Source organism: Oryctolagus cuniculus, chromosome 8, assembly GCF_051225735.1.
Source record: "Oryctolagus cuniculus isolate XC-2025 breed Fujian yellow rabbit chromosome 8, ASM5122573v1, whole genome shotgun sequence".
NCBI lineage: Eukaryota > Metazoa > Chordata > Mammalia > Lagomorpha > Leporidae > Oryctolagus > Oryctolagus cuniculus.
In genome coordinates this window covers 62,374,582-62,393,657 of record NC_142874.1, presented here as the reverse complement: position 1 = coordinate 62,393,657, position 19,076 = coordinate 62,374,582, and the positions used below count along the sequence as shown (strand labels likewise).

Below are 19,076 nucleotides of genomic sequence, written 5' to 3'. Positions count from 1 at the left end.
AAGCAGAGTGGACAGTGAGAGAGGGAGACAGAGAGAAAGATCTTCTGATCCAAAGCCAGGAGCCAGGTGCTTCTCCTGGTCTCCCATGCGGGTGCAGAGCCCAAGCACTTGGGCCATCCTCCACTGCATTCCCGGGCCACAGTAGAGATCTAGACTGGAAGAGGAGCAACCAGAGACAGAATCCGGTGCCCCTACTGGGACTAGAGCCCAGGGTGCCAGCGCCACAGGCGGAGGATTAGCCTAGTGAGCCGTGGCACCAGTCCATTGACCTCATTCTACGTGATGCAGGGTCCCCTGCACAGGACCCTACCATGGTTTCTCATTTTGCGCTTGCCAGCCCTCATTTGCTGAGAGGCTTAAACTGCAATATCGTTCCAGGCCTTAAGTTTCTTAAGAGACAAAACAGCCTCCTTGGTCTTCTTATAGCCTTCAACTTTATCTTCAACCACCAATACGATGACCTATAGATATGACCAGCGTTGGCAATGTTCCCACAGCCAGGGCAGAGCGGATGGTGTATGGCTTTGGGGATATGTTCTCTCTATGTGTCAAGGGCACCAGGTTTGTTTTGGTGCAAACATGAGACCTCTTCGGCACATATTCCCAAAAGCAACCTGGCTAGATCGATGAGTCCCAACACCTCGCACTGTGGAAATTTGAGTTACAGCTCGGCCTGCAATCCCATCACTCTGCATTGGTCTGGTGGCCTGCTAATTCTGACAGTATAGGACTGCCTGTCGTTTTTGCACAGGTTGGTGTGGATGAACAATATCTGGTCGAATGGGAGCCTTTAAAACGGCAGGAAAAACGACTTTTGCCAGATGATGACTCTTCTGAGACACCAGTATATTAGATGAGTACACACCATGGTGTGGGAGATGAGAGCCAGGCTACTCTTAACCTGGCGCCTAACTAGGATTTAAAAAGCATTTCTTGGGCCGGCGCTGCGGCTCACTAGGCTAATCCTCCGCCTTGCGGCGCCGGCACACCAGGTTCTAGTCCCGGTCGGGGCGCCGGATTCTGTCCCGGTTGCCCCTCTTCCAGGCCAGCTCTCTGCTGTGGCCAGGGAGTGCAGTGGAGGATGGCCCAAGTACTTGGGCCCTGCCCCCTGGGAGACCAGGATAAGTACCTGGCTCCTGCCATTGGGTCAGTGTGATGCGCCGGCCGCAGTGTGCCGGCCGTGGCAGCCATTGGAGGGTGAACCAATGGCAAAAAGGAAGACCTTTCTCTCTGTCTCTCTCTCTCACTGTCCACTCTGCCTGTCAAAATAAATAAATAAATAAAAATAAATAAATAAATAAAAAGCATTTCTTAATGTGATGGGTGATATCTTGTGAAATTCCATGATATACATTTTATGACGTTATGGGAATGTTAAAACATTTTCCTCTAAATCTGAGAACAAGAAAAGAGGCTGTGCTGATTCCCTAAGGCTGCGGTAAGGCATTGCCACAAACTGGGTAGCTTAAAGTAACACAAATTCATTCTCTCACCCATTTGGAGGTCACAAATTCATAATCAATCTCACTTAAGGTATGAACAAGCACACCCTTGCTCCAAAGATTCCAGAGAAGAAATATTCTAGAAATATGGCTTCGGAAACTACTTTTTTGGGTTACCATTTTTCATCTTCAAAGCTAATAGTATACCATTTCCATATTTCTCTCTGCTTCCATTATTATATAATCTTTTGCATTTAGTCTCAAATCTCCTTTACTTCACTCTCATAAATACACTTAAAATTACCTTCAGAGCCCACCAAGTTAATCCATGGTAATCTTGCCTCTCAAGCCTCTTAACTTAATAAAATCTGTGGTTCTCTTTGCTATGTAAGTAAGATTTACAGGTTGTAGGAACTAGGGACTAGATATCTTTCGGGGCCATCATTCACCCTACCATACTTGTCCTCTTTCTGATTCGACTAAGCATAACACTTTTCTGAGCAATTTTAAGAAAGTTTTCTCTGAAGAAGAAAACTGGTGTTCTGTATTTGTGGGGTTTGTAAGATGAGGGGAATTTTAAGTCTGTTTAATGTGGTATATGAGAACATATTCATATGACAGTAGAAATAAAAGAGATACAAATTAAAATGATGCAGGAGAGAGCTTTGATGATAATAAACATGTAAGGAAGAAAGTTTGGATTGAGTGTTGAATAGAAATTATGGGATTACACAATTATTTCACAATGCTTCCTGGATCGATCCTAATTATCTTTCTGCCAAGAAATATTGACAGTGAGTGAATATGAAAGGACTGAGATGAGTTTAAATGGATAGGGCAATATAGGAAATTCTCAATGATTTAAGTCGAATACTATAATTAGAAGGCATTGAAAGAAAGTAGGCATATGATGCTTAGTAAAAAGCCATCAATATATCAAACAGGAAGATGAAAATGGGTTATGTACTTTCACAATTTCTGTTCTAAAAAACTAAAACTGGCACATTGAGGAAGCAACCCTTACATCCTATTACTTTTGTACTAAATCCCTTCTTTATCTTCTGTTGGGTCATATTGTGTAGTTTTGATGTTGTATATATACACAAGAAACTTCCATACATTTCTTTAGTGACTAAATCTCTATCATAAATTAAACTTTAATTGCTCAAAGAAGGAAATTAGAAGAAAGGGATAAGTGTGCTAAATACAGATAATTTATAATAACATTGTAAAACTTAATCAATAAGGTGCCAGGATGAGAAAGACAGGAACTTGATGACAGCACCAGTAATATACAAATGTAATAAAACTGAGTACAATAATTTGATCCCATGTTACAGACGATACAACAAATCAGGACCAGGATTTTTGGTAGATAAAGTTTTTGGAATACAGTTCTAACATTTTTCTTACATATTTTGTATGATCTACGCACCAGATTTTAGTAGTTATAACAGAGATTATATGGCTTACACAATCTAAAATAATTGGTACCCATCTCTTTGCGAAGAGGTTTGAAAACCACTGCCCTCAGAAATCTCAAGTTCAAGGTTATTCATGAATCATTTTTGCTTAGAGTGAATTTTGCTTAGAGTGAATATGTGTGATTTCTTTCCTAATGACAATAATTGTTAGTACCTCTAGACAGAAGATTCCAATTATTTTAAGGTTTCATTATTAGAAATGGCTCATTTAATTAAGTCATAGTTGTAACTTCAAGTATAATTAATTAGTGAAGGTATATTGCTTTTATGGGATATAATTAATAGGCAAATAGGTTACTGCTCTGTAGCAAAGTTATAATTTAAATGCTTGTGGCTTTGTAGAATTTAAAGATAGAGTCTGTTTATTTTTAATTATGTCTCATATTTTCAGCTGATGTGACAAAGCTCTAGTGTAGCACATTATTCATGTTTTCTGGTAATTCATTTAGGCATGATAGTTGGATAGGAGAAAATTTGTAGTGATTTGGGGTAGAATCACATAAGTGTACCTAAGAAGGTATCAAAGGAAACATCATATATTCATTTAATAAGTTGTGTTGTCCTTTAGAAAATAAAAATATTTTTCCTTATCAACACACAGGTAGACATATATAATGAATCTAACATTTCTAGATGAAAACGATTGAGTTTATTAATGATACATGACACTTGATTTGTGGAGTTTCATATGTTTTATACTCCATAGATGACTACACCAATTTGAAGTATCAATTATTACATTAAAAATTTTTAGGACACAGATGACAAATAATTACAAGGACACATAATACAAGTTGTACATTGACATTAAAGCAGCATGGGAACATCTTACTTTGTCATTATTTTTTGTTTCCAAAATGTGATAAGGGGTTACAGTTATATGTGCAAATATTTAGGGGAAAGATTATGAAAAAATAATGAAGAGACCTTTATGCAATGACCAAAATAGCAGTTAGGCTTCATAAAATATACTTAGTTCTGAGTAATAAGTGAATAGGATACTCATTATTTGAAAGGCAGAATGTGAAAGGCAGAATAAGGGAAAGAGGAGAGAGAGATAGTGAGAATGAGAGCACAATAAAGAAAGAGAGAAGTTCTTCTACCTACTGTTTCATCTGCCAGACACTTGCAGCAGCAAGGACTGGGATGGGCTAAAGCCAAGAGCCTAGAACTCAATCCAGGTCTCTCACAGGGTGGCAGGAATGCGAACAGTTGAGTCATCAAACAGCTGTCTCCCAGGAACTTTTCTGATGGGTAATTTCTTGCCATACATATTCATTCATATCTATATAGAAAAATGTCCATTGTGTTTAATTTGTTGAAATCAGCAACAAATATAAAAGCCTATTTTCCCAGGTTAATACTTGACAGGCAAGTGAAAGTTATTCATACTTAAGCAATCTGTTTATGGCCTTCATGGTGACCCTTCCACATATTTCTGTCATATCAGAATCATTATCAGAGATATATCACTGTGTATAAAAAGGCTGCGTTTATGGAAAAAATGAGGTTAGATTCTGATGTTGCTGTAGCAGCATCAACAGAACTCCAAGCAGACCATTTGCATGAGTTCTTCTACCACTGGCTCTCAACCCTCACGATATTGTTTTGGACTTGTCTATCATGACTCAATAAAAAACACACAACATATCCAAGCAATTACTATTTCTTTATAGCAGTTCGATTATATCACAAAAATAAGCAGGAGGATAACACACAACTTTTAGATATTAATGGAAAACTAAACTCATTTGGATCTTTGACACTTCACAAATCCATCATGTTGTAAAAGTTCTACTGATAGGCCATTTGTCTTCCTTATACCAAGATCCACGAGATAGTCAGAACATTGAACATTGATTCAGTCAAAGAAAAGGAGAATGCCATAAGGAAAACGGTGACTCTATTTACAGAAAGAAATAGTCACTTCAATTCTACTTATATTTTTATGATCCAGGAAAACCAAAGACTACGAGTAGTTGAACAGTATATAAAGGTATTTCCCAACAGATGAGTCCACCAGCAAAATGAAATTTAAGCAAACTCAAATTTTATCATTTTATATATGCATTGTATATATGCATTGTCTCTTACATTTCAAAAGTAGTTACTGCAGAATCATCACTAGAGTCTTACTATATTAGGGCAATTAATATTCGTTCCTCACTTAAACAAATTGCATGTTTCAATGACAACACTTTTTTTTTTTTTTTACTTTTCATTCACACTGAAGTCCGATGGAGGACTGTACTTTCTGGAATTCCTTAGAGATTCAGTTAGATCTTCCGTATTAATGAATAACAGAAGAGACAAATGCAAGAGGATTGTATAGGACGCTTACAGTCCAGCCTAAAATTGACAAACAAAATTTTCACTTATGTTTTATTTACTAGGTAATGGTCCCAACTTACCTGTACTTAATGCTACAGACATGGCATTTCCAAATTTTCCAAAAAAGAAAAATAATGTGGCCAAAATCTCAACAATAGCTATCAAAGTCAGTCATCTGTTGCTGACTAGATGTTTTAACATACATCCCATTATAGAACACTTCTAGTTCTCTTTTCAAAAAGAAAATAGCATAATTTTCCCAAGGTCTTGCATCCAACACATAATGCACTATATCTGGTCATGCATAGCCTTCATAATCATATGCAGATAAGTTCCTCATTTTTCAGTGAAATCTAAACTCAGAAAACTTATTATTTGCCAGATGTACAATTTACAATAGTGGAATAAGAACAAGATGACAGCAGTAATTACTCCTCTATCATCTGTGAAGTATGCTACCTTGGGAGTGACAGAAATTATTTAAGATCTAATTCTCCTGGAAGAAATTCTCTTTTCATCTTTTTTTAAAAAATATTAATACACAGAGGACAAATTTCATGTATTTCATAGATAACAGTTCTAAGAAGATAATCACACCTCCCTTCCTCTCTCAATCCCTCTCTTTCATTTCTTTATCTTTCCTTTAATTTTTGCAGTGACATACTTTCAATATAATTTATAGTCACAGGCATAGTGTACCACTAACCATAATGTTCAACAATGAAAAGAAAGATCACGAATGATTAAAAATATTAATAAATGCTGGTGCGAATGTAGAAGGAAAGGTCCTAATACTTTTGGTGGGAAGGTAAGCTAATGCAACCATTATGGAAGAAAGTTTGGAGATTTCTGAGAAATCTGAAAATATATCTACCATATGACCCAGCCACCACACTCTTGGGAATTTACCCAAAGGATGCAAAATCAGCATATACAAAGGACATTTGTACTCTCATGTTTATGGCAACTCAATTCACATTACTTAAGATATGGATAAACCTATATGTCCATCAACTGATGACTGGCTAAAAAAATGTGATATGTATACACAATTTCATACTATTACACCATAAAATAAAATGAGATATCTTTTGTAACAAAATGGATGCATCTGGAAACCATTATCCTTAGTGAAATAAGCCAGCCCCCAAAAGAACAATATCATATTTTTTCTCTGATACATGGTAGGTAATATAGAATACAAAAAGAAAAAGAAAAACAGAATGAATGAAGAAGAATTCCTCTTACTTTATGTGCACTGTGATTTCATTCCTACTGTCGTGAAAAGTATACGAGCATTTCTTATATAAATCTTGGTGACATTATTGTATTAACACATATATAAGCTTTGAACAAAAAGGAGAGTAGAAAAACAATTATTGGAAAGGTTTTCTTTAGGATATGCCTGTGTATATCCCTTTATCCTTTTATCCTTTCATTTTGATATAAAATACTAAATCATTTTAGTGCTTCCAATATACTCTGAATAATATAATTAGATGGCATGCATATTCTTATTCACATACACTGGTAAGTGACATACTCAGAAGCTTACATTTCAGGAAGAGGAGGATAGCTAATTGACTTCCCTTCTCTTCCACGTACTAGCTCCGAAGTCTTAAGGAAATCACTGAGTTTCTGTCCTTCAGCTTCCTCATCTTAAATGTGCTGAATAGTAGCAAGCACCTTTCAATGTTCTTATGAAGATTAAGTAATCTATATGTATAAATGCTGTATGTTTTTATTAAATTTGGCTATGCCATAAACAAGAGTGTCAATTTGTTAAGCCAACAACAGGAGTCACTGTGCACTTACTCCTCATGTAGGATCTCTGTCCTTAGTGTGCTGTACTTTGTGATTTAATGCTATAACTAGTACTCGAACAGTATTTTTCACTTTATGTTTCTGTGTGGGAGCAAACTGTTGAAATCTTTACTTAATGTATGCTAAACTGATCTTCTGTATATAAAGAGAATCGAATGATGTGAATGGAAGGGGAGAGGAAATGGGAAAGGGGAGGGTTGCGGGTGGGAGGGACGTTATGGGGGGGAAGCCATTGTAATCCATAAGCTGTACTTTGGAAATTTATATTCATTAAATAAAAGTTAAAAATAAAAAATAAATAAATGTGGCTATCAAATTTATTTTATAGATTAAATGTTATAAAATGTATACATTAAAATGTATTAATTTATCAAATTGGAATAGAAATTAATTAGCAAACATAAAAAATAGGTTGATAGTGACAGGAAAAAGGAGAATTGAGCACACGATTTACTGTCCCCAGTAAAATTTTGTTAACAACTTATAAATATGTGTCTCCTGTGAGAGTCTTGCTTTAGTTCATAGGGATTTTAAGACCACAATACACTTTGTATAGGTGATAACGGTGTTTTATTTTGTAATGCAGGCAGCAATGATTATGAAAAAGTATCCTAAGAAGAAGGAATGGCATGAAGGTGGGTTAAAGTGCTTGCTCATTCCTCTAATTTTGAAAGAGCAAACTGAGAACCTAAAAATATATTTGTTGAACAATAATCCTCAGTTGATCTTTCATATTTGTGTACATCTTGCAAGGAGTGAGGTATTAGCCTCACTCTTGTTCTGTATTGTTTTTCTATTGTGTAGTGGACAGCCTTGAAAGATTGAATTAGTATTTATTTACCGATCCAATAACAGATTTACTTATGTTCCAGTATCATTAAGTTGCTGTCTTCCTCCATAGAGAACATGAAACTGATTTGCTTAGTACCCATTATTTAAAGATTTGAGTTGCTCATGTTTATTAAGAATTTCCCAGCTGTAACTAAAACTGTGTGGATAGCACCTATTAGTGATTCTTGGTGTCATCTCTATTGGACTCATACAAACATGAAGCTCATAAAATTATGTACTATGATTAAAGTAATAAAGATCCTTCATCTCAGAACAAGGAGCCAGAATCTATGAAACTGAGGTAAGATAACTCATGAACTCAGATCCTACATATTTGTTAGAGATATTATCTTAAAACTGCATCTGGGGCCAGAATTGTGGTTCAAGATCACTAGCAATCAGGGAAGTGTAAATCAAAACCACAATGAGGTTTCACCTCACCCCCGTTAGAATGGCTCACATTCAGAAATCTACCAACAATAGATGCTGGAGAGGATGTGGGGAAAAAGGGACACTAACCCACTGTTGGTGGGAATGCAAATTGGTTAAGCCACTATGGAAGTCAGTCTGGAGATTCCTCAGAAACCTGGATATAACCCTACCATAAACCCAGCCATCCCACTCCTTGGAATTTACCCAAAGGAAATGAAATTGGCAAACACACATGCTGTCTGCACATTAATGTTTATTGCAGCTCAATTCACAATAGCCAAGACCTGGAACCAACCCAAAGGCCCATCAACAGTAGACTGAATAAAGAAATTACGGGACATGTACTCTATAGAATACTATACAGTAGTCAAAAACAATGAAACCCAGTCATTTGCAACAAGATAGAGGAATCTGGAAAACATTATGCTGAGTGAATTAAGCCAGTCCCAAAGGGAAAAATATCGTATGTTCTCCCTTATCGTCGACAACTAACTCAGCACCAAAAGGGAAACTTGTTGAAGTGAAATGGACACTATGAGAAACAGTGACCTGATCAGCTCTTGTCCTGACTGTTGATGTACAATGTAATACTTTATCCATTTTAGTATTTTTTTTTGTTCTAGTACTATTGGTTGAACTCTGTAATTAACACACAATTATTCTTAAGTGTTTCAATTTTAACTGAAAAGTGATCCCTGTTAGGAATTTGGAAAACATTATGCTGAGTGAAATAAGTTAGTCCCAAAGGGACAAATATCATATGTTATCCCTGATAGGTGACAACTAACTGAACACCAAAAAGGAAACCTATTAAAGTGAAATGAACACTATGAGAAATGGTGACTTGATCAGCCTTTGCCCTGACTGTTGATGAACAACTTAATAGTTATGCCTCTTAGTAGTTTTTTTTTTTTTTTTTGGTTTGTTCTACTTAATACTTTTGGTTGAATGCTGTAATCAATACACAATTCTTCTTAAGTGCTGAAACTTAACTGAAAAGTGATTGTTGTTAAATCTAAGAGTGGGAATAAGAGAGGGAAGAGATGTGCAATTCAGGACATGCTCAAGCTGACTTTACCTCAAACGGTAGAGTTAGAAACATACCAGGGGATTCCAATTCAATCCCATCAAGGTGGCATGTACCAATGCCATCTCACTAGTCCCAGTGATCGATTTCTGTTCACAATTGATCATAATGATAGGACTAAGAACCAAAGGGATCACATAAACAAGAATAGTGTCTGCAAATACTAGCTGATAGAATAAAAAAGGGAGAGAGCGATCCAACATTGGAAGCGAGATACACAGCAGACTCATAGAATGGCAGATGTACTAAACAGCACTCTGGCCTCAGAATCAGCCCTTAAGGCATGTGGATCTGGCTGAAAAGCCCATGACAGTATTTCAGGCATGGAAAGCCAAGACACTCTGGCAAGAAAAAAAAAATAAATAAATAAATGAAATATCTCCATGAGTGAGATCCCAAAGGAAAGAACAGGCCATCAAAGAAGGAGCTAACTTTCAAAGGGAGGAGAGAACTTCCACTCTGACTACAACCTTGTCTAAATATGATCATAGTCGGTGAACTCAAAAGGCTTTCACAGCCTTGGCAACTCATGACAAGATCCTAGGGTGATTACTGATGCCATAAACAAGAGTGTCAATTGTTAAGTCAACAACATGAGTCACTGTGCACTTACTCCTCATGTAGGATCTCTGTCCTTAATGTGCTGTACATTGTGATGTAATGCAATAACTAGTATTCAAACAGTATTTTTCACTTTGTGTTTCTATGTGGGTGCAAACTGTTGAAATCTTTACTAAATATATGCTAAGGGCCAGCACTGTGGCTCAATAGGCTAATCCTCCACCTAGAGGCGCCAGCACACCGGGTTCTAGTACCGGTCATGGTGCCGGATTCTGTCCCGGTTGCCCCTCTTCCAGGCCAGCTCCCTGCTGTGGCCAGGGAGTGCAGTGGAGGATGGCCCAAGTCCTTGGGCCCTGCACCCCATGGGAGACCAGGAGAAGCACCTGGCTCCTGCCTTCGGATCAGCGCTGTGCGCCGGCTGCAGCGCACCGGCTGTGGCGGCCATTGGAGGGTGAACCAACAGCAAAGGAAGACCTTTCTCTCTGTCTCTCTCTTTCACTATCCACTCTGCCTGTCAAAAAAAATGCTAAACTGATCTTCTGTATATAAAGAGAATTGAAAATAAATCTTGATGTGAATGGAAGGGGAGAGGGAGCGTGAAAGGGGAGGGTTGCGGGTGGGAGGGAAGTTATGGGGAGGGATCCATTGTAATCCATAAGCTGTACTTTGGAAATTTATATTCATTAAATAAAAGTTAAAAAAAAAAACTGCATCTGGGGCCAGAATTGTGGTTTAGACAGTAAGGGTGCTGTCTGCAATACCAGCATCCCACATGGACAATAGCTCATGTCCCAGCTGCTCTACTTCATATACAGCTTCCTGCTAAGAGTCTGGGAGAGGATGACCCAAGTGCTTGTTCTGCTGCTACCCATGTGAGAGATCTAGGTGAAACTCCTGGCTCCTGGCTTTGGCCTGGCTCATACCTGGCCCTTTCAGCTACTTGGGAAGTGAGTGAACCAATGGATGGAAAACATTCTCTCTCTCTCTCTCTCTCTCTCTCTCTCTCTCTCTCTCTTTCTTGTTTCCCTGTGTCTCTGTTACTCTGAATTTCAAGTAAATAAATCTAAATGAAATAAAGTAAACTGTTTTAAAACTGCATCTTTGGCCACACACTCTTTGGAAAAGTTACGTATTATTCTAAGGTTGATTAATATCCCAATTAATTGAAAGAATACCTTTACATTTCTTCCCAGATGTCTGTAACTTTTGGGTAAACAAGATATATGTAAAGTCCCTTAAAACTATCTACCCATTTTTGATATAGAAAAGAAAATAACATAAAATAAACCAAGCATAATTTTAAACTTACATTTACTTTTCAAAATAATTGTATTGTTTCGTGGATGTCTTTATCATCAATGATACCTTGAATGAAAACCATGCTTAAGCAATTAGCATGACCAAAATGAATTTTGCTAATGTATTATAAATTAGAGGGGTGGACAGCCACAGATTTTAGAATAATCTTGCATAATTGTTCTTGGAATTTGGTTGTGTGACATTTCTTTCTCTCTTTGGGGACATACATGTTTATAAACAATAGATACTCTTCACTAACTGAGTCATTAAAAGTTCTGGTGGTCTTAGTACATAAAATAAATTTAAAATATCACAACAAATTAAGGGAAAAGAGGCATGAATTTACATCTTTAGAAACAACATTTTGCTAGCTTTCTCAGACAGGAAACTAGATATTCCAGCAATTTTTGCTGTCTCCCTTGGAGTAACAAAATATCTGCCCCATGTTTGATATAATTGTCAATAATTCTTACTCAAGAATGATTATTATGTTGTGTATCATTGCAACAATCAAGAGAGATGATGTTGATGGACTTTTTCATGAGTTCATTCTAGATCCCATGTGACTTTCAACTTCTTTCTCTCAAAACCCCATCATAAGGTTTCATCCTAAGTTGAAGGGACCTCAGCAATACATCTGCCCTACAGTTTGGGCAGAAGTTTAAGAAAAAAATCATGTTTGTCATGATGGAGAGAAACCGAAATTGATGCCCATGATATTCATACTACACTGAATTGAAATGACTCCCTGGATGGGAAGCTGTAAGATGCAATTTTCTACCTCTGGTCATATGTCCTTAGGATTCAATTACTGAAGAGAATAAAGGAGAATGCATAATAAGGGCAATTAGTATTCTCTATTACAAAGAAGTTACTAGGTCGTTTTCAACTTTCATTATAAAAAAAGGTTATTTGCAATTGTTCTATCAAATTGGAAAGGTATATGCAGTTCAATAAGAGTAAGAGTATCAATAATGGTAATAATGAGATATACTACAAAAGAGACATAAATTGTAACTATAGTTAAAATCTAATCATTATGTTACTATAATGCTCTTAGAAAATAAATGACTTAGAGAAAAGTCACATTTGATTGCTATCAGTTACATTGACTTAAAATTTTATAAGCTGCTGAAGACTTTTCAAAGATAAAATAATTCAGGTTTACCAAAGATCAATAAATTTTCACTTATTTTGGTCAATCTTTTGAAAATTATTTCTTTCTCAATCAGAGCTAGACAATAGGTACCATATTTTCCTAAAACATAAATGTTTATAATAGTTGAAATTCTATCTGGAGTAGAGAAATGATTTAATATATCATGCCTGAGTAAAGCAATGTAAAAATTTATCCGTAACCATTTATAAGTTAAAGTGAAAAGGACTTTAAAAAAATAAAACTTCTAATGATCTTAAACTAGAGAACTTATAATCTGTAACAAAAAGACTGTTTTGACTGCCTTATTTCCACTTTACATTGTCCTTAAATAATAAATCAATAGCAAAGTAACTTCAGCTGTAGTTTCAGTTTAATTTCTATACTCAAGGTATGAAACACAGTTAAATAGGAACATATAATTTTAGAATAAAAAGGACCCTTAGAGATTAAATATTCCTATTATTTCATTTATGCATGTGGAAAAAGGTTTGACAATCTTATAAGGGTCAAACAACTTTAAAAACCACATAGAATATCTGTATGATAAGATGCATATATTATTAAAATTTATTTATTTGTGAATATATTTATAAGTATCTATTAAATATTTAAATATAATTTTACAGTATGAGTTTTTGGGGAAGGTTTAATTTAATTCAATATTTCACAATTTTAATTTGTCTTCCAAATATTTTATTAATACACATTTTATTAGTGGCAAGGATAATTTACAGTGGGAAGGAAAAATCATAAACTCAGATTGTTTCAAAGTTTAATAATGGATATGTAAATTTGGAAAAATATATTCTTGTCACATGGAATTCTGCTACAACTCCATAATAAAGTTGATTAGCCTTTGTAAGTAAAAATAAAAAAGCATTGATTCATAACAATATTTTAACCATCCAAATTTACTTATAAATAGTATTAAAATATATTAGTGATATAAACAGCAATTTTTTACATTTAATTTTACTAATCTTGCAATAAAATGCATCATTGCTAAACCCCACTTCTGATATAAATGCATAGTTCTCCAGGCCTCCCTAACTTTGGTGATTCATAAGAAGAATGTCAGGGGCCAGCGCCGTTGCTCACTTGATTAATCCTCAGCCTGTGGCGCCGGCATCCCATGTGGGCGTCGGGTTCTAGTCCCGGTTGTTCCTCTTCCAGTCCAGCTCTCTGCTGTGGCCTGGGGAAGGCAGTGGAGGATGGCCCAAGTGCTTGGGCCCTGCACCTGCATGGGAGACCAGGAGGAAGCACCTGGCTCCTGGCTTCGGATCTGCACAGTGTGTCGGCTAGAGTGGCCACTGGGGGTGAACCAACAGAAGGAAGACCTCTCTCTCTCTCTCTCTCCCTCTCTCTCACAGTCTAACTCTACCTGTCAAAATAAAAAAAAAAAAAAAAAAAAAGAAAAAAGAAGGATGGCATGCTTAAGTCTGAAATGGAAAAGGTTTATTATAGCAAGACGTGACAAAATCATTTCTAGTTCTAGGCTACTAATGCAAAGTAAAAACAATGACACATAAATAGAAGTGCAGTGATGTTCTGTATATACTAGTTCCAGGTTGACATATACATGTTACAGTGGATCAATACATATATGTTAGCCTTAAATTTTGAGGATTAGAAATCATCTGAAAACATTTAAGCGAAAATAAAAATCAGTATTACAACCGCTACCACTACTACCCTACAGATTTGGACAGTTCATTAAAATGTGAAATGGGAAAGAGGTATTTTGCTATAATTATACTGAGCTATTCAATTTAATAATAGGATTACCAATTCTTTGTATTGAAATTTTGTGAACACCCAGAATACCAGCTTTAAAATCATACTCGGAGGCCGGCAACGCGGCTCAATAGGCTAATCCTCCGCCTGCGGCGCTGGCACACCAGGTTCTAGTCCCGGTCGGGGCGCTGGATTCTGTCCCGGTTGCCCCTCTTCCAGGCCAGATCTCTGCTGTGGCCTGGGAGTGCAGTGGAGGGTGGCCCAGGTAAATGGGCCCTGTACCCCATGGGAGACCAGGATAAGCACCTGGCTCCTGCGGTAGCCATTGGATGGTGAACCAACGGCAAAAGGAAGACCTTTCTCTCTGTCTCTCTCTCTCACTGTCCACTCTGCCCATCAAAAAAAAATTTAAAAAAATAAAAATAAAATCATACTTGGTACATAAAGAAACAACATCACTTATAAATTTTAGATAAGAGCTTGTATGTATACATGAATGGCATGGTCATATATACCTTTACATGTGATAGGTCCTCAGAAGATTCATGAAATGTTTAATCTAAATGCATATAATTTGATATATATGCATATATATATATATATATATATATATATATAAATACAGAGATTCTAGGCTTGGCTGAGCCCATATCCAAAACTGGAAATCAGTTGAGGTCTCCCATGTAGATGGCGGTAGCCCAATTACTTTGAGCATCACTGCTTCCTCCTAGATTGTTTTGGAAGGAAGCCAAAATCAGGAACTCTGGGTGGATATTGAACCCACACACTATAACATGAGATGTAGATATCTTAATTAACATCTTAATAGCTAAGTCAAACACCCAATCCTAAACTCCTCATCTTTTAATACAATTTTTCTATAAATTTTCTAAAGTCCCCTCATATACATTTATACACATACAGGTGTTTTTGTAGAAATGATGGTCTTTAAAATTGAAAATTTGGGGATTTTTTAAATAAATTATAGTTTGCCCATAAGATGAACATATACTCATTGTAAAATATTGTTAAGAATGGTTTTTCATTCTTTGTAGCTAGTTTTATAGAGCAACTTACTCTATGCTGTTCAAATGTCTAGGGGCTTTGGTAAAAGCCAATAATAGATAACAGGAATGTCTCGGCTTGATGGAGACACAATTCTAGTATTACAATTAAGCCAATGAATTATATTACACATTATAATTGGCAGTTTGCTGGCTGTTGTTAAGTTCTATGGCTAAAAATGAAAGCAAGCAAGAAAAATGTAGCAACTGAGAGACTGGCTAGTAATAGTTATTAGATTCTGAACGGGGTAGTTGCTGAAGGTTTCATTGAATGTTTCTGTATGAATGGTTATGAGACAGTGAGCTGAAAGCATTACAGAGAATAACATTTTCAGGAAGTAGAAGCTCCAGATTAGGCCATGGGATAGCTACGTACCTGTAATTTTCCAGTAAGGATGCCAGTGTGATGGAGAATAGAGACCTAATAGGGGATATGATTGCAGGGGGCTTAAAGTAAGTGGTAAGGATTTTGCTTTTTTCTTTGACAGGCAGCTGACGAATGGTTGGAAATTGAAAAACAGTAACATCTTTAACAATTTGCCATGTCACTTATGATAGCTTTGTGAAAATAGATTACAAGGAAGCAAAAAAGAAAGCAGGGAGATTAGTGAGGAAACTATTGTGCAAACTCTTCCTAGAGCTGCTCTACCTATAAAATGTAAACTGGAGCTGTTCTATGCAAGGTAGATGCATTTTAACTCTCTTCAACAGATATGAAATTCCTTGGAATTGCCAATGTTTTTCTTGAACAATTGGAAACAGAGAGTCGGAATGACTTACTGGGTATGGATTTGGAGAATTTTGGAGATTAGAGGGTAGATAATACCAATATTTTACTCCTAGCATGCTTAGTTCAAAATCAGTATTTAATTGTACATTTTTTTAAAATATTTTATCTATATAAGGGAAATAAATTGCACATATTTCATATATGTAGTTTTAAGAAAAAAATGATACTTCCTTCCCTACTTCATTCCTATCCTCCTTCCTCCTCCTTTTCTTATTTTTCCTTCAATTTCACCATGACATACTTTAATTTACTTTTTAGTCACAAGTCTAACCTTCCACTAAAGAATTTAGCAAGTAGTGAGTATAAAAACCATTGCTCCTGAAAAATATAGTCAAGGGCTATTAACAATAATAAAATCTCAAAGTGTCAATTTAGCTCATATACCTTATATTTTTGTACTCTTTATATTATTAACCACAATTCAGAGAAAATATATGAATTTTTCTTCTTGTGACTGGGTTATTTCTTGAGGAATAATGGTCTTCAGTTACATCTACTTTGATATGAAAGAGAGGATTTCATTCTTTCTATAGCTGGGTAGTATTCCATCATAGATATAGATATACAGATATCAATATGTGTGTATCTGTATATCTATATCTATCAATAGATAGATAGATAGATACCTGACGATTTCTTTGTCCAGTCATCAGTTGATGGACATCTTTGTTGATTCTGTAACTTAGCTATAGTGACTTGAGATTCTATAAACATTGGGGTTCAAATAACTCATATGCTGATTTAATTTCCCAAAAGTGAGATTGCTGATTTATATGGTATTGTGATGTTCAGTTTTTTTAGGAACCTCCATATTGTCTTCCATAATGGTTGTACTAGTTTACATTCCCACAAATAGTAGGTTAGGGTGCATTTTCCCCCACATCCTCACCAGTATTTGCTATTTTTTAAATTTTTGTGTCATTTGTATTGCCTTGTGGGCTAGTGATCCTGAGCATTTTCTCATGAGTCTATTGGAAATTTCATCCTTTGAGAAATACCTGTTTTAATTGTTAGCACATTTTTAAACTTGAGTGCTTATTTTGTTGTTTTAGAGTTTGTTGAACTCTTTATATATTCTGTATGTTAATACTTTATCAGATGTGCAGTTTCCAAATATTTTCTCCCATTTTAGCTGTTGTCCCTTTAATTTATTGAGTCTTTTCCTTTGCTGTGCAGAATTTTCTTAGCTTGATGTAATCCCATTGGTATATTTTTGCCTTTATTTTCTGTGCATCTAGGGTCTTATCTAAGAAGTCTTTGCCCATGCCAATATCTTGCAGCATTTCACCTATATTTTCCTCTAGTAATTGTATGCCTTTTAAAAATAGATTAATAGTTATAAAGAGAATATCATACTTTTTAATCTTCATCCAGATTTAAAAATAATGATAAGAAATTATATCAATACCATAAGAGTTGTTGAGGTTAGGCAATATAGCCACTTGTGATCCTATTGATGTAGTACTTTTTTTATTTTTTGACAGTCAGAGTTAGACATTGAGAGAGAGTGAGACAGAGAGAAAGGTCTTCCTTCCATTGGTTCACTCCCCAAATGGCCACCCCAGCCAGTGTGTTTTGCCGATCTGACGAAGCCAGGAGCCAGATGCTTCCTCCTGTTCTCCCATGCAGGTGCAGGGCCCAAGCACTTGGGCCATCCTCCACTGCCTTCCCAGGCCACAGCAGAGAGCTGGACTGGAAGAGGAGCAACTAGGACAGAATCCAGCACCCCAACTGGGACTAGAACCTGGGGTGTGGGTGCCGCAGGCAGAGGATTAGCCTAGTGAGCCGTGGCGCTGGCCGATATAACTCATTTTGAAAAACGAAAAAAAGTGTTTCTCTATTTTAATTTATCTGAAGGCAGAATGAAAGAATAATGGAGAGAAATGGAAAGTGTCGCTCCCCCTCTTCGTGGAGGAACGACACAGAACCCTGCGCTGTTCTTTCGTCTGCTCGGCCCTCCCCGGGTTTGCTGCTGGTTCTTCCCGGGTTGGCTACTATCCCTTCCACCTCCGTGGAAGGGCAGTTCCCCCTGGCCACATTCCCCACTTCCGCAGGGGAGCGGCACACCGCCGGCCGGCTCTCTCGGGGGCTGCACAGGTGTTCCCTCAGATGTTCCCCATAGATGTTCCCGGTGCATGCCGTCTCTCTCCTCCTTTATAGTCCTCCTCCGCCAATCCCAACTCGGCTGCCCACACGCCGAGTACGCTGCTCTCCTCCAATCAGGAGCAAGTCCTACAGTTTATTAGTTGAACTGGAGGCAGCTGTGCGGAAGCTGTTTACTTCTCTCCCAGCGCCATATTGTGGGAGAGCAGATGCATAGAATAAGTCCTAATTCGAGTAACAGTCTAGTCCGGATTGCTCCCCACAGATCCCCCTTTCTTTTTATTTTTTAGCGTTGATACGCGCCTGTCTTCGGTGTCCCGCGGCACACACTCTGCTCTACTTGCTAGAGTTGCCACAGGCTCTTACAAGTCCTATCAGGCAAACCGAATCCGGGTCCTCTCATTGCCTTATTGTGGGGGAGACTTATTAGTGTTGGTTCGTGCCTATCTTCGGTGACCTGCAGCTCATACTCTGGTCGAGCTGCTTGCTGGCGCTTACCGCCTTAAATCAGGCAGACCGAATCCAAGCTTTCTCATTGTTGTATTGTGGGGAAGCTTTACTGATGTTAATTCGTGCCTGTCTTCGGTGACCTGCGGCGCATAAGCTGCTAGCCGTTGCAGGTGCTCATCGTCTCACTAATCGGGCAGACCGAATCCAAGCCTTCTAATTGGCATGTTGAGGGGAGGCCTTATTTTTCTCTATTTCTCTATCTCCGGGCATTTCTATTTCTCCCATTTTACTTCTGTCTGCCAACATTCCTATTTCTCTTTTACTTCTAAACTTCTGTTTCTCTTATCCCCGCAGCTTTCCGGCACCTCGCCCCGCCGGCGGGTTCCCGGCTCTGCGCTGCTTCAGCCCGCGCGCCTCTCTCATCTGCGCAGCTTCCCGGCTTTGCGCGGCTCGGCTTCGCGCGCTCCGCGGTCTCCACGCTTAAC

At 37.4% G+C, this 19,076-nt stretch overlaps 1 pseudogene; it reads right to left on the bottom strand.

Moving 5' to 3' along the window:
• Positions 1 to 200: 200 nt before the first annotated feature.
• The window catches only part of LOC100348503 (large ribosomal subunit protein uL4 pseudogene), a 90,299-nt pseudogene continuing 71,423 nt past the window's right edge, over positions 201 to 19,076 (bottom strand).